We start from the raw sequence: 6000 nt of genomic DNA on the forward strand, positions 1-6000 counted from the left end.
GACAAATAAACACATTTAAAATGCAGATAAAATGAGAGTAACACAACAGCTACTGCAAAATGTCAGCAGTAGTTATGACAGACAAAATCTTATCTTACACAACTTGGAAGCTGTATGTTTATCAATTTAAGATTCTGACATTAAAATTTTTCGTGAGCCCTCTGATCCAGACTATAATCCAGAGGGTGATACCAGTCGCTGGCTGCAGTCTATCTACTTATTTTACACTGTTGAGTAAGACACTCCATATGTCTCTGGTCTGAAATCCCTCTGCAGTGAAGTGGCATTGAAGGAAGCAGGGATGAATAATCTGCATCGTCCTCTTGGTCCACAGAGTGGTTCTTCATTCATAATTTACCACCACCCCCTGCCATTACATCTGATGAAAGGCACTGACCTGAAAATACAGAGGGAACGAACTCCTCCAAGTATGGAGGTAATATTGCTTGTGTTCGTCCAGCGCACGTTAGCAGCAAACATCAATAAATGAGTCCAGTGTCAACATGAGGATCTGATTTCCTTTTCGCTCATGTACATGGGAACATGACACTGACCAGGTTTCTACACATATATCTTATATTTGAATGACATCAGTGGAAATATGATGAATGTTCATAGCTCCTGTAGAGGATATAAAAAAGAGTGTAATCTTATGTACAGTGGTAAGATACTCAATTATCAAAGAACAAAACTTTTAATAATTCACTTAGTAGAGATGAAATGCCAGTCACTGGGTGAAAGTGATTTCCCACGACTGTATGACATGTTAGTGCATTATAGTGTATACAGAACTCAATGCATGTGTTTAGAGGTGTTAAATAAGCTGTGTTACGTTCTTCTGCTCTGACCCATAACTGCATTTTCCCAACAGTATCTAAAAGTGCAAAGTAACACTATATGGAAATAAATTGACTTAAGACTTATTGTGTGTGTATGTGTGTGTGCGTACACCTGTTTTTTTTTTAACCTTTATGTGACCTGTGTGAAAAAAGCACTGTTGGAATTAGTGGTCCAGGTGGGGACCAGATCAGCAGTTCTCAGGAGACATTACAACATTTCTGGGGTTCTGATTAAGTTTAAGCACGGTTTGTTCGATAGCTGTGGTTAGAATTGGTCTGTCCTCAATGAATTGAAGTCAATGCAATGTCCAAAAAGGAAAAGCTGGGTGTTTGAGCATGTGCATTTGTGTGTGCATGTGTGTGTCCACATTTTCTCTTTTATACATTTTCCTGAGCTCAAGGCTGTTTTAGTTGGCACGCTATGGTACTTTTGTTATTGGCTTGTTACAAACAATGGAAAAAGCTTATCCCACAATAACAAGTTAACAATAAGTTCCTCCTTTCCACACAATCAACTGCCCTGTAACCAAACACCAGCAAAGCATTTGCTGAAATGCTGTTAAGTTACTCAGTAAATTTTAAAGTCAAAGTCAGAATATTTTTTGAGTCAAGCAAAAGTAATGAAATGATTATTTAAAAAAAAAAAAAAGCTTGATGGCTTTACCTTCCTGTAAGGCATGACCAGTTCACACATTGAATTCAGAGACTGTTTAATCACACTTACTGCATTAGTTACTGTGCTGGACCCAGACAGTTGGACTGCGTTCAGGGCACATTGTTTGCCAATAAATCTAAAACTTCAATGTCCTTTTAAGCCAGTTGTTCCGACTATATTTCTTGCAGTTAAAATGCACATTGAACAGTGATCGCTCCATATCAGAGCAACTCTCCTAGCAAAGAATTAAAAGGTAGAGCAAATAGAGGAGGCCCTGACTTTCTTAAGACTGCATCACTTATCTATCAATTCAACAATTAGTTTATCAGGAACCTCAGCTTGACTTCAGGTCACCACATGAGTCATCTGCGATTATGAGTCATATTCTACCTGAGTACAACAAGAGCCCCAGCTTTACCACACACCTACAGACATGGGGGAAAGTTTTTACAAAAGTTATCACTGCAGTGTGCGTGTGACTGCAGACAACTTTAAAACTGGGACAATCACTTTCTTTGTTGTAGCACAGAACAAAGTTTTAACAGATGTGATCTGTGATCTGTTAGAGACTGACTTGACGGTAAATGACATCCTCTTTCACCTCTTTGGTCTTTGACCTTTCAAAATGTGATAAGTTGTGAACAAGGTTTATAGATGTTTAGAGAGTGGATAACCAGGATCAAAACATGAGGCAGAAGTTGAATATAAATTCATTAAATCATAACTTTTGCATGTTGAATCACAAATACATAAAACTCTCAAATGTAAATTCACAAAAGCCCTCGACTCAGGCTTGATCAAGGAAACTCAATCTGAAACTGCAGCCTTGCTTTGAAATGGATGCATCTGTGCCATTATAGGGGAATAATTGCAGCCACTTTCATTCTGTGTGCAATTAGTATCTCTTCAGTGAAGTCTTCAGTCAGATAAAGGATTAGAGCAGACAAAACCTTTGCCACTTGAATCATTCTGCACTGTGTTTCCTACAGTTGAATACAACAGATCAACATATCCTTCAGGCATGTTTCACATCATCAGTACTGTTTTCTGAGTGACACAACTTGTGCTGTATATCGAGGCCTTGAAAAAAAGCAAAAATCTTGTCAGAGAATGCAGCTATGTAAAGTATATGAAGATCACAATGTAGTATCGAGTTACCATAAATACACATTGCTTCATAGCTGAAATGAAATATCTTCTTGCACATGAAAATGGTGCAATCGTAGTTCCAGTGTAATTACAGTGAAATGTGAGCAGCGCCTGCTTTTATTAGTTTTCTTTTTTGAGTAGTGTCACATCTTCAGCAGTCACACAGAGAATTATCAAAGTGCTCTCAAACAGTTGATAATGGACTTTTCACTCAGCATTGACATGACAGTTGCAGAGAAGCAGTCACTGGATTAAGATTTTTGAGCACATGTGATCATGTGAAATATGCTGAATTGTAAACTTAGCCCAAAGTAGACAGCAAATTCAGTTAAACTTAATTCATAGTGCTTCAGAAAGGGAAATGATTCAATATTACATACACTTACTCTGCTTTACTATTTGATATGATGGAGGACTCATTTTCTCTTGAAATTGACCTCATAGTCTTGTCATTCATTGATATTTTCCCTCAGAAATATCTGGTGTGATGCCATTTATCTGGTTCAGAATAGTTGGGTCTCAGTATGCTAGTGTCAACAATAATCATGGCATCACAAAAATAAAACTTACACGTTGAGTTTCTCATATAGCACGATGTCGCTGTTTTTATGAGTTCATCTTTGCTTACTCTAAGTCAATATAAATAAATATACTGTACTGCAATAGCTCCTTTTCTACATTGTTTTTGGACAGTTATAATTACTAATTACCTCTACCACCAAAGGTTAATTTGACTGATAGATTATCATTTATATTTCAAGATTTTACTGACATGTCACCTTAAAAATGATTAGTGTGAGTTAATTGAGTTGTGAAAATATGATTTGATTTTGTGACAGCCCTAGCTCAGATGCATGAAAAGAAACCCAAACCATGTTACTCCCATATCTCACCAATGGGACATGGTTCTTATGCTGGAATGGAGTGTTTTCAGTTTCTTCCTCCAAATCTAAAGCTTTTCATTTAAACCAGGACATTTTTACAGCTGCTTTCTGCCTTATTCATGTGATCTTAATCAAATTGCTGACAGGCAGAAATGTTCTTTTTAGAGTGCAGCAGTTTTCTCCTCCAGCCTCCCATGCTCACCACTGTTGTTCAATTACCATTTGCCAATGCAAGAGAGGCTTTTAAGTTGCTTAAAAGTCACCCTGGCTCCTTATAAACCATTGCACAGCAAGCTCTCTAAGTGATCTTTGTTGATCAACCACTCCTCAGAAAGGCAAAAAGGTTCTGAATATGTACTCTACTTGCACAAAAATCTGTGTTAGCAAGTCTTTAACAATGATAGAATAGAGGAAGAATAGATTTATCCTTCATTTGTCGCTCAGCAGGGAAATTGGGTGATTGCAACCACAGGAATAGAGCAGATGCGGAGCTAAAAATACAAAAATAAGTCACAAAAATAAAAATAAAATAAAAAAATCAATCAGTAAATAAAAAGTCGTCTGTTTCTTGTGGTCTAAAACACCTGATGCAAGTACTTTTTTAAATGAACTATTAATCCCAAAGTTTTTCAATTTTGACAATGGGAATTTTTTAATTAGACCTTTTTGAAAAATCTGATTATGTTTAAGGTCATATTCATATTCACATGTAGTTCTCAAACTTTCAAACGCCACCTTGGATTAATCTTTTTTAATCATATTATGCTCTCCATCTTTACCAGCAGCAATCTCAAATGTTGCTTTTGTATTACAAAAGACGCAAAATGAGATTCTTTTTACTCAAAATATGTTATTTTAATAACTTTGGTCCTTCAGTAAATCTCCTATTTTACTGCCCATTTAAGGTGCATATTTAGTTTGCCATATTGCCATCTTTTCATGAATAAGTTATCAGAATATTTTCACCACCTCTTCTTGACTTTTCACTCTTTGCCAGACAAAGTGGCTTTCTGTCTGAGTGTAGAGCAGTTTATCTTTGGTGCATGCACTCACCCTTTGTGGCACTGCAGTGAAAACCACATCTAGTGTTTGACTCCCCACCCCCTACACCTCCTAATAAAATTGATTCGCTGTGGCGTGTATTGTTTTGGAAAATACATCAGTCGACTCTTTCCACTTCATGCACTCATGACATAATTTTTGTAGCCCCTCTTAACTCAATTATTGTCACTTAGTTCATCTTTAAGCCAACGATGACCTGTAGATGCAACACACACTGCCCTCTCCACTCAATGCAACGTGACAGAAAGGAGCAGGAAATGGTTAACGCCTTGAGCCTGCAAGTTTGTCAAACTTAAATACATGGAGAATATCATCCGCCTTATTTTTCTGTCACCCAATCCTCTTTTGCCTGCCTTCAAAATAAGCTTTAAGGTAATTGTGTCATTGTGTCATAAGGCATAGGAAAAATGTTAATCCATTAAATTGCATCCTGAGTTCCCTGTTTCTTTTGTAGCACAGAGGATTTTGCAAAGGTGAATTATGAATAATTACCTTTGATCCAGAAAGCCTGAGAAGTAATAGCACTTAATACTATAGCTGATCAATAAAACTGAGACTTCATTTTATTTTTTGCAAAAGTGTCAGCTTGTTTAAAAATACATTTGCTACGCTGCAACAGGGTTTAGTTTAACATTTAACCTTTGCAGCTTGACTTGCTCTTTGGCAGCTGGAACCATGAGCTGCAGCTTGTTTGAATTAAAACAATTATAGCTTTGGCCAGTAAATAATTTAACCCTAAACATGAGAAGGACCAGACGATACAGAACACGTGCATTTGAAAAGCTCTTTGTTGTGTCAATTAGTTGATTAAGTATCATCTATGCTCTTGCTTCAACTAAGAAACCTGAGCTGTTCATAAAAAGATTCATATTACAGTGGCATAGGAGAGTCACAGAAAGGGGACATTTTCAATTGCATGTCACTATATTTGACTGACACTGTGCCACCATTTGATCAGGCTTTTACTTTAATTGCTTGCATATGAGTGAGTCTAATGATTCATGGAAGTTAATTAGTGAGGATTCAGCGGCAATCTGTGTAGAAAAGAAAAACAGACAACCGAACATTTAAAGTCATCAAAATTTATTTAATCTAAAAGTAAAATGTTGGTGTTTTAATTTATTTTTTCAAATGACACTTAGTATAGCATTTTTTATATATTGCACAGTCATTAGCTGAATAAGTGGACTAAACTTACATTTGTCAGCTCCAAATTACTGAATTAGATTAAAAAACAGTTTTACAAACATTCCAATCAAGAAAACCTTAATATCTAACAATTAAAGAGGTTAAAAGAAACTGGAAGTCTTCTAATGTTTTACCCACTCAAAATACCCTCTTCCCACACAAATCTCTTGGATGCCTGCGTACTGTAGATGGGAATTTTTGCAAGAAAGAGGACATCAGTGGT

Source organism: Leuresthes tenuis, unplaced genomic scaffold (assembly GCF_036924035.1).
Source record: "Leuresthes tenuis unplaced genomic scaffold, fLeuTen1.0.hap1 SCAF_16, whole genome shotgun sequence".
NCBI lineage: Eukaryota > Metazoa > Chordata > Actinopteri > Atheriniformes > Atherinopsidae > Leuresthes > Leuresthes tenuis.